General features: G+C 34.5%; 1 pseudogene; it reads left to right on the top strand.

The window, feature by feature from the left end:
* The first annotated feature begins 4,081 nt into the window (after window positions 1–4,081).
* Window positions 4,082–5,297, top strand: LOC143400835 (olfactory receptor 2H1-like; annotated as a pseudogene).
* The last annotated feature ends 6,017 nt before the right edge of the window (window positions 5,298–11,314 follow it).

The following is an 11,314-nucleotide window of genomic DNA, read 5'->3' as shown; positions in this document are numbered from 1 at the left end:
TTAAGTTTGAGTGATGAGTACTTATATAACAATCACAAAGATCCCAAATAAGCAATCCAATGGTGTAAGTCAATTTAGAAAAACAATAACAAACTATTTTCAATATCAGTTCAGGGAAGTAAATGAGATAAGAGCTAAAATTAATAAAATAGAGAATAAATAAAAATATAAAGAAACAATGAGGGGCTCGGGATATGGTTCAAGTGGTAGCATGCTTGCCTGGCATGTGTAAAGCACTGGGTTTAATCCTCAGAAGCACATAAAAAATAAAATAAAGATATTGTGTTCACCAAAAATTAACTAACTAAATAAATAAATATTAAAAAGGAATCAATGAAACAAAAAAGTTGGTTTTATAAAAAGACAAAAAAAATATGTCTTAATTCAAACTAACCAAAAGAAAAACAAAGTGAAATAAAATCAATAAAGTGAGAACAAGATCATTAGGAATATTTTGAAAGTTTATATGATAAAATGAAAATTCAAAAAGTAATAGATATATTTCTAGACATATACAACCTACCAAAATTGAAACAATAAAATAGGGGAAGCATAAATGATGCTGGAAAAACTGGATAGCCAGTTAAAACAGATCAAAGGCCTAAGAATTAGGCCAGAAACTCTGAAAATGCTAGAAGAAAACATAGACTGAAAACTCCAATGTATTGGTACAGTCATTTACTTTCTTAAAAAGACTCCTAAGGCCAAAGAAATCAACCCAAATTCACTAAGTGGAATGATATCAAATTAAGAAGCTTCTGCACAGGAAAGGAAATCTATCCCTCAGGGGATTAATACCCAGAGTATATAAAGAATTCAAAAAACTTACCACTAAGAATACCAATTAACCTAATTAATATATGTTCAGAAGAAATAACAAGACCCTTCTCAAAAGGAGAAACACAAATAGATAAGATATATATGAAAAAGTTCAACATGTCTCTAGCAATCAGGGATTATAAACCAACATGGATACTTCAACAAAAAACATATACTTCCAGCAATGGGTATTTTGCAAGTAAAAATTTTCAAAGTCTCTATAATTAAAAATTAAAGGTGCTAAAACCTAACTCTAAGACCCCCAACTAAAGCTTAACACTTTACTATGAAATTAGTTACAACTATTGAGAATAAAGTAGTTGGTTACATAATTATGTGTATAATTATGTGCATATATAAATATGTTCAGAGTTTAATATGAGTTGTAGGGAAAAAGCAATCACTTTTAAGAAAACAAAATATCATTCAGACTTTTAACATGTCTTCTGACAAGATCAAGATCTAAACACAAAATTGAAAGATAAGTTTCATGTTAAAAAATGACATCACACAGTGTTTGATCTAGTTCTTATACTATTTTTATATTTCTATTAATGCATTATAGTTATACATAATATTGGGGTTCTTTTTCACATCATCATACAGACATGGAATATATTTGCTGAACCTCAGTCTTCATGACTCGTCTTTCCCTACCCTCCCTGCCCTAGTTACCTTTTCTCTACTCTATTAGTCTTTCTTCTTTTTATTTGTAGTATATATATATATATATATATATATATATATATATATATATAACACATATACACATATGTAAATGTAAAATGAAAACTATCTATACACATTTGTGTAAATATATATGTGTGTGTGTTAAATTAGTTTTATAATATATATATATATATATATATATATATATATATATATATATATATATATTCATTTTATTAGATACATAGATGAAATTCACTGGGGTATATTCATATAGATACATAGCTATCATTCAACTGTTCCTCTTTTTCTATCCCTCTTTCTTCCCCTCCTGTTTCTCTGCTGCATTGATCTCCCTTCTATTTTCATGAGACACCCTCCACCTTTTTTTTTTCTTTATTTGGATTAACTTTATTTTTTAAGAGAAAAACTATGACAGGTGTAGATTGAAAATTTTCTGTGTAACTTAAAATTGTCATAAAGTATTATTTTATGCAGACTCACAAACACACGCACAAATTAAATATTAAAAATCTGTAATGATAAATAATAGCTTTAAACTTAATTGATTAATTAAGGCATTCTTTAATTTATTTTTTACATGCTAAGAAATGAGATGTTTTCTCTTTTGAAACAAAAACCTTGTAATATTTGTGTCTGAAGTATAGCACAAACTGTTTATATTTCTTCTGAGAAGTTTCTTCAATACCCTTATTTCTGGGAAAATTAATGTGTATATGAACTTTTAGGTCTATGGATATTATTCCTTCTAGAATTGTGACTGACATCCAGACTCTGTGAAAAATCAGGACTACCAAAAATTTTATACAAAATCTCAGGATAAATAATATTGAGAGAAGCAAAAAGGAAACACACAGAAATATTTTATTTGTACTAGATTGCTTAACATTTCTGGGGTATATGTGCACTATTTTCTAACATAGAGAATATGTGAACTAACTTTTGAGAAACACTTTCAAAGAAAAGACAGGTGTGCACTACCCTTAATATAAAGCAGGAGCAATCATGAGATTTTCTAGGCAAGCAAGACAATCTAAATCTTTTCTCATTTTCTCAAGCAAGACATCCTGAAGAACAAACAGAAAGCAACAGAGCATTTTAACCTTGGTTGTAAAGACACTGAAGATACTTTTAGAAAAATCTTTAAGGGAGAATTCAAGATGTTTTTAAAATGGTTTGTTCCACAGTACAGAGGTCTTCAGGTCTGCACAGCATAACACCAGTTAGGCAAGAAGTGAATCTTGTTGCCATGGGAGCCTTTCAATGCAGCTGTTTCTTCTCAGTTCACATAGTGTAATAATCTCTAGTGTAATAATCCAGTGTAATAATCTCTAGTGTAATAATTCCAGTGTTCTTCTCAGTTCACATAGTGTGATAAACTTATATTGTAATAATTCTACTGTTTCTTCTCAGTTCACATAGTGTAATAATCTCTAGAGTTCTATCTTTGAGAAGAGAAAAGAATAGGAATAGTCTATTTTTGAAAGCTAATGTACAAATGGATCTATTAAGTGTCAATGTAACAATTTAAAAAAATCATTGACTTATAAACTCCTAGAATCCTTTTTTACACCTATAACATGATTAATGGATGTACAATAAACAATCACAGAACAATTCTGTTTTTCTATATTTGTCAACACATTCAGAGAAATTATAGAAAAAAAATTTGCACATTTGTTGTCACATTTGGGATCCTGTAAGCCTCTTGTATTTGAGGTTCCATTTCATTCTTTAGATTCACAAATTTTGCTGATATTATTTTATTGAAAAGATTGTGCACTATCCTTTAATTCCCAGACTGTGTCTTCATCAGAGCCTCTTAACATGGATTTGAGTTTGTCTCAACATTACTCTTTTGAAAAAAAAGTATAAAATACATTAATAGCAATCTCCAATTCAAGGGAAATTTGTCTATATATAAATGTATTTTGAATATCAGTTAAACGTTTGTCATCCCTGAAAATAAAATGATCCTAGGATACTTATGCCTCAGAGTATAAAACAACCCTGCATACATACATATAATAGTTAAATTCTAACAAGATTTCTTTGGGGTATGGATGCTCTTCAGTGGTAGAGCATTTAACCAGCATGCCTGTGGCCCTGAGTTTCACCCCCAGGATCATACACAAACAAACAAACAAACAAACAAACAAATTTTCACTAATTATTTCTGGATGCACAGAATAACCACAGTATTCAGAAGAAAATAGATGCCTAATAAGTTTTTCCAGAATTAATGAAGAGTAATTAATTAGAACATGTTGTATATCAGTTGCCTTTGCATTTAGCCAGGAAGTCAGAGACAACAGGACAGGGTTCCAAGGTTCCAACCACTGCTACCATATTGCTGCTTTCTGTCCTCCAACAAGATAAGGTTTGACCAGGAAGAACAAGGGAAAAGAGATGCTGGATGGTGATTGCCTGGGAATGGAAGCCTGAGAGAGCAGGAGGGGAGAAATGTCCACTTAATATAACATGACAAGTATCTGAGTTGACCTTTTACAAAACAGGTTGGAGCTCATTCATCTGATAATCTTATCCTTCTAATTCTGAATAGGAATAGGCCATGGTCAACCAAAGCTTCCCATTGGGATTCCTCCTTCTGGGCTTCTTTGAACACCCAGGGCTGGAAAGAATTCTTTTGTGGTTGTCTTAACTTTCTACCTCCTCACCTTGATGGGCAACACACTCATCATCCTGCTGTTGGTGCTGGACCCCAGGCTCCACTTTCCAATGTACTTCTTCCTCTCCAACCTCTCCTTCTTGGACCTTTGCTTTACCACAAGTTTTGTCCCCCAGAAGCTGGTCAACCTCTGGGGCCCCAAGAAGACCATCATCTTCCTGGGCTGCTTCATCCAGCTCTTCATCTTTCTGTCCCTGGGTGCCGCAGCCCGGCTGGCTGGGCAAAATAACTGGGGGGGGGGGGGTGATGAACAACTTGTGTAGATTGATACAGCAAGAGTGGGAGCCGTTTATTGTAGGACAGGAGGAGTATATATTCACTCCACACAGCTTATCCTAATTAACATAAACTAGATACAGCAGTCAACCAATAAGGAATCTCCACACTTAATGGCTTGCTGGCATTACTTCACAAACCACTCCCTCTGGCAAAATGCCAGGCGCCATCCTAACTTGTTTACAGACCCTAACACCTGGGAACAACTGAGTGCATCCTACTGACAGTGATGGCCTTTGACCGTTATGTGGCTGTCTGCCAGCCCCTTCACTATGCCACCATCATCCACCGCCGTCTATGCAGGCAACTGGCAGCTGTGGCCTGGGTTATGGGTCTGGCCCAATCCGTAGTGCAGACACCACCCACTCTTCGCCTTCCCTTCTGTCCCCACTGGCAGATAGATGACTTTTTGTGTGAAGTTCTTTCTCTGATTAGACTATCCTGTGGAGACACCACCTACAATGAAATCCAGTTAGCTGTGTCCAGTGTCATCTTTGTGGTGGTTCCTCTCAGCCTCATCCTTGTCTATTACAGTGCCATTGCCTGGGCAGTGCTGAGCATTAACTCTGCCCAAGCATGGAAAAGAGCTTTAGGGACCTGCTCCTCCCATCTTATGGTTGTCACTATCTTCTACAGCTCAGTCATTGCTGTCTACCTCCAGCCCAAAGATCCATATGCCCAAAAAAGGGGCAAGTTCTTTGGCCTCTTCTATGCAGTGGGTATTCCTTCACTTAACCCACTCATATACACCCTGAAGATCAAGGAGGTAAAGAGAGCATTCAGGAGGTTCCTGGGGAAAGAAGGTGATTCCAGGGAGAGCTGAGGGTGAGCTTCTTAAAGTACATTTCTAAGTCAAGAGACCTTCTTCATGATTTATAAGAATGTTAAGTTCCCCAAGCCACTTGCCTGAGCCAGTGTAGAGGCTAAGCATATCCATGTGGTATGTGAGAGAGAGACAGAGGTCCAATGAAGAGAAGACAAATATCTCCATAAAACATTTTAAATTCAGTGATTTTTACCATCAGTGTTTAATATTTCCCCTCTTCTCCATCCTCTCTCTACTGCCTTCCCTTCTAAAGATTCCATAAATGAATCATGCCCATTTTTCACTCTGTCATCTCTCTGCATTTATCACATCACTGTAGGAGAACCAGTTCATCATGACATTCTAGAACCTTACACATATGTATGTGGGCCATGCAAGCAAATGCTTGATCCACAGCTAATCTGAGACTTAGAAGTATGCTTTTAATTCCCACAGAGTATGAGAAGATGTGCAGATTGCTAGGACTTGCCTCAAGACCATCTCTCGCTCTCTTCGTAACTCCCCTGGGAGGCTGTCCTGAGACATTTCCTAGTGCTTTCCAGGTTGTAATGGAGTTTGAGGCATCCTGCCCTGTACATTTGAGACATAGAATTTCATGAGACCTGGCTCCATTTCAGAATTATTTCCTCAGCAATAGGGTATCCCACAACACTGCTGCAGTAGTGTTGTTTCACCTGGTCCACTTTTGTTCCATTGATATTCTTTTTAATTTTGATACTGAAGATTGAATCTATGCTGCTCTACCACTGAGCTACATCCCCAGCTCTTTTTCTATTTTGAGACATGGTCTTACTACATTGCCTAAGGCCTTGTTAAATTGCTCAGGCCAGCTTTGAACTTGCAATTCTCCTGCTCAGCCTCTCAAATTGCTGGCATTAAAGCATACACCAGCACACCTAGGCTCAACTTATAAATTTCGAGGAAACATGAGCACTCAATTCGTTATATGTCTTCTTTCCTTCCTCTTCAAGATCATTTGTCTCTACTCTCTTTCTTTTGTTGATCTTCTTCTGCCTTCTTTTTCTGCTTTTATCCTTCAAGTAATAGCCACAGGGAAGAGGAACTAAAACTCAACCAAATCCATCACCATATACAAATACATGCACTTGTTTTCATTAAAACCAATATAGAAGCTGGGGAAGGTGATGCACACCAGTAATCCCAGGGGCTTAGGAGGCTGAGGGCAGGAAGATTGCTAATTCAAATCCAGCCTCAGCAACAGAGAGGCTCTAAGCAACTCAGTGACACCCTGTCTTTAAATAAAATACAGAATAGGGCTGGGGATATGGCTCAGGAGTTGAGTCCCCTGAGTTCAATCCCCAGTACCAAAAAAAAAAATTGATAGAATTGACATCCTGTCAATCTGATGAAAACAGTTACTGTCATACTGTAATCACCAATAGAAGTTTTCATTAGATTATAATAAAAGAGGAATATTAGGAGGAAAGCTTGCCACAGTTATATGCTGCATAATGATTTTGGGGTCAACGATAAACCACCTATATAATAGTGATCCCACAGATTTTATCTGCTAGATATGTGGTAGTCATCTTACTTTGTATAAATAAACTCTATTATGTTCACATAATGATGAAAATATCTAATGATTAATTTTTCCAAACATCTTCCCATGGTTTAACAACATATTGCTGTATTTTAATTATAATATTTCCTCTCTTCTTTACCAAGAGGAAAGAATGATAAGGAAATCATCATGTTGGCTATATGATGCTTAACAAGATGCTTCAGTGAAGACATTGTTCCTATTAGATAAGCAGATATATTGTTTTCCATAGTAATCATATATATATATATAATATATATATATATATATATATATATATATGATTATATATACACAATCGATTCACAGCTTGTTTATATAATTGTCTGTGTATTATATAGAATAATATATAGTTATCATATATTATATATTACATACATAATACACCATATGTATATAATTATGTATATCATATATATCATGTTGTATACCTGAGATTTACAAATTTTATTAAAGTAAAATTAAAAATGAGATATCACTTCTCACTCACAAAAATGGCTACCATGTGACACACACAAAGTCTACTCATAGGTACTTACCAAAAGGAAATGAGAATATATGATCACAAAAGACTTGTGCATGAAAATTCATAGCAGATTTACTTATAACAGTAAAAGAAGGAAATCATCTAACCATCCATCTATTGCTGCATAAAAAAATTCCCCCCAAAACTTAATTGCTTTAAACAACACATATTGGCTCCCAATTTCTGTGGGTTTCTTGGCAGATGACCTCCTGTTTTCTGTGAGACTCAGAAGCAGCTGAACAGTTAGTGATTCCAGCTTAGGTTTCTCTGAAGTCTATAGTCAAGATGTCAGCCAATTGCCCTCCACACATGATTTGGATGAGACTAAATGTTCATCTTACATATGTCCCAGTCACTTGTTGCTTATTTCCTTTGGAGAAACTTAGTTTCCACACACCCCCACCTCCGCAATGCACCTCTGTAGCCACTGCTTGGATAGTTTCCCCTGACTGAAGACCCAAGAGAGAGGACAGGTACAAGTCACAATGGTACTTATGTCCTAGGCTTAGATGTCACACACCATCATTTCTGCCACATTCTGTTTGTTAAAAGTGAGTCATTAGGTGCAATGCACACTTGAAAGGAAGAGAAGCAGGCTCTATCTTGTCCTTGGAGTAATGCCAGAAAATTGAGGGAGGCATACTTTAAGATCACAGAATCAATTATTCATCAACAGAATACAAGTAAACAATTTGTGTATACTTAACCAGCATAACAGTTCTCAGGAGTAAGAGAAATGAATGAACGATTGATTCACAAAGCAACATGGATGAATGGAGACAATGTAGTACAGGGTGCAAAAAAACAAACACAAATGCATGTATATGTATTTAGTGGATCTTCCTATAAAGTTCTATAATGAGAGAAACCACTTAAAATAATATAAATAAAATCTTTGAGTGACTAGAGCATAGATGGACAGAATTATATTAAATAATGCAGTAATGAGTGCATGCAATCCCAGGTACTCAGAAGGCTGAGACTGGAGGATTATGAGTTTGAGCCCAGCCTGGGCAACAAAGCAAAACTCTTACATTAAATAAAAAGTCTAAATAGAAAATATCAGGAAAGAGATGTAATCTGTACAAAGCACCAAGTAGAAATGCAAGAGCTGAAAATATTAAAACTGAGTCAAAAGAAAATTAAGTATCTCAAAAACAGAGCTGAGGTGACATGAAAGAATTCATGAACTTGAAGATTGATAAATAGAAATTATACAGTATGAAGAGGGAAAAAACGACTTGAGAAAAATGAACAGAGGCACAGAGGCATATGGCATAATATCAAATATATGAAGATATGTTGCCGCAAGCTCAATACTTGTTCCTGATGCCAATCCAATAACAAGGACACAGTTTTGAGGAAAAAGGAAAAAGAAAGTTTATTGATTTTCTAGCAAAAGAGAAACACAGGGGTCTCCTGTCCCAAATGCTGTGATTCTGGCCATCAGAAGGAACAAGGGCCATTTATACAGGCAATTTGAAAGCCACATTCCACGTGTTCTCTGTTGAAGTTATAATTCACTTGACAATTTGGGAGACAGTTATTTCAGTCATTTATTTTTTCTTTAAATTTTTTAAAAAATTAAAAATCATGCAGACTCTGGTTGCTGCATGATTTATTACACTAGAAATCAATCACCTTAAGATATATAAAATGCCACCCCCACATCAACTATTTCAAAATTAAATGGCACAGTTATAAATGTCTCTGAAGTCAAGGAAGAAAACACAAGAAGAATAAATAAAAAGTACTTTCATCTTAATGATAATAAAAGCTTAAAATATTAGGATTTCTGAGATGAAAAAGTACTCAGAGGAACATTTATAACTTAAAGTACTTGTATCAGAAAGAAGCTAGAATAATAATCAACTTATTTTAAAATTAACTAGTAGGAAGAAAAAACACATAAATTAATACCAATGGAAAAGGAGCTATCAAAATAACCCTACAGATGTTAAAATAAATTAAGGCAATATTACAATTGTATGCCAACATACGTGATAGCTGACATAGCATGGTACATATTAGAGAAGGATCCATATGCTATTGAGCAAAAAGTGTATTATGTCATTGATGGATAAAATATTCTATATAAATCTGTTAAGTCTAAATTATTGATTGTAGTATTTAGTTCTATAGCTTCTATGTTTAGTTTTTGTTCAGAAGATCTATCCAGTAGTGAGAGAGTTGTATTAAAGCTACCCAGTATTATTATGTTGTGGTCTCTTTGATTCTTGAAATTGAGGAGGGTTTGTTTCATGTAGGCAGATGCTTCATTGTTTGGGGCATAAATATTTATGATTGTCACGTCTTGCTGATGTATAATTTCTTTAAGCAATATGAAAGGTTATTTCTTGGTCCCTTCTGATTAACTTTGGCTTGAATATCACTTTACGTGATGTGAAGATAGAACAATTCATGTGAGTGATATATTTTTTCCCATTCTTTCACCCTTAGTCTCTGGACATTGGCCTAAAAGGTGAGTCTTTTGGAAACAGCTTATTGTTGGGTCTTATTTTTTAATCCATTCTGCCTGTCTATGTGTTTTGATTGATGAATTTAGGTCATTAGTGTTTAGGGTTATTATTTTGATATGATTTGTGTTCCCAGTCATTTGAGTTTATTTCTAGTTTATAAATTGGAATTAGTTTCTTCTTTCATTAACTGTTCCTTTAGTGTAATTCCTCCCTTTGTTGATTTTCACTTTTTTTCATTTAATCTTCATGGAATAGTTTGTTGAGAATATTCTGAAGTGCAGGCTTTCTAGTTGCAGATTCTTTTGATTTTTGTTTATCATGCAAAATTTTTATTTCATCTTCAATGCTGAAGCTTAATTTTACTGGGTATAGGATTATTGGTTACCATCCATTTTCTTTTAGAGCTTGGTATGTTTTCCAGGACCACCCAGCTTCAAAACTGGATCTGGGTTGAGAAATCACCTGAGATCCAAATTGTTTTCCCCCTATAGGTAATCTGATATTTTCTCTCACAGATCTTAAATTCTATTCTTATTCTCTATGTTAGGTATTTTCATTATAATGTGTCTTGATGTGTATCTGTTGTAATTTTGCACAATTGGTGTCCGATAATTCTCTTGTATTTGAGTTTCCACTTCATTCTTTAGATTTTCAAAATTTTCTGATATGATTTTATTGAAAAGATGGTGCATTCCTTTAGTTTGTATCTTCACACCTTCATCTATCCCTATAAATCTTAAATTTGGTCTTTTCATGTTATCCCATACTTCTTGGAAATTTTGTTCATGGTTTCTTAACAGCTTTTCCTTATGGTCCACTCTATTTTCAAGAATATATATTTTGTCTTCATTGCCTGAGGTTCTGCCTTCAAAGTGGTCTAGCATATTGGTGATGCTTTCTATTCAATTTTTTATTTGGTTTGTCATTTCCTTCATTTCAAAGATTTCTATTTGTTTGTTTGTTTCAGAATCTCTTTTTATTGAAGTGATGGAGATTTGCTACCTATATTGGTCCTCTTACATTATCCTTTATTTCATAGGTCAGTTTAACCATGTACATTCTAAACTCCTTCTATGACATTTCTTCCATTGTGGTGTTAATGAACTCTGTTATTGGAGTATCTTGTTTGCTTGGTGTGATTTGTTCCTTTTCTTTTTATGTTGTTTTTTTTTTATATCTACTCATCTAAAAGTATGGTCCTGAGTCAGTAGAGTTTCTACACTGTGAACTTGAAGTTTCCTTGAAGTTTTCTAGTATCTCACTGTTTAAGGGGAGACAAATAATAACAACAACAATGAATGCACACAATTTATAGCATTAAATCAAATAGTTTCTACCACAATGTCTACAATGTTAAGTATTACAATAAATAGAAATGCTATGATGAGTTACTGCCTATAATAAGAACAGCAAGTTTTCCAAAGGTTTTACATTTTCAGATGAT

Source organism: Callospermophilus lateralis, chromosome 6 (assembly GCF_048772815.1).
Source record: "Callospermophilus lateralis isolate mCalLat2 chromosome 6, mCalLat2.hap1, whole genome shotgun sequence".
Classification (NCBI taxonomy): domain Eukaryota; kingdom Metazoa; phylum Chordata; class Mammalia; order Rodentia; family Sciuridae; genus Callospermophilus; species Callospermophilus lateralis.
Note: the sequence above shows the minus strand (reverse complement) of the source record. Positions and strands in the feature narration are given on the sequence as shown.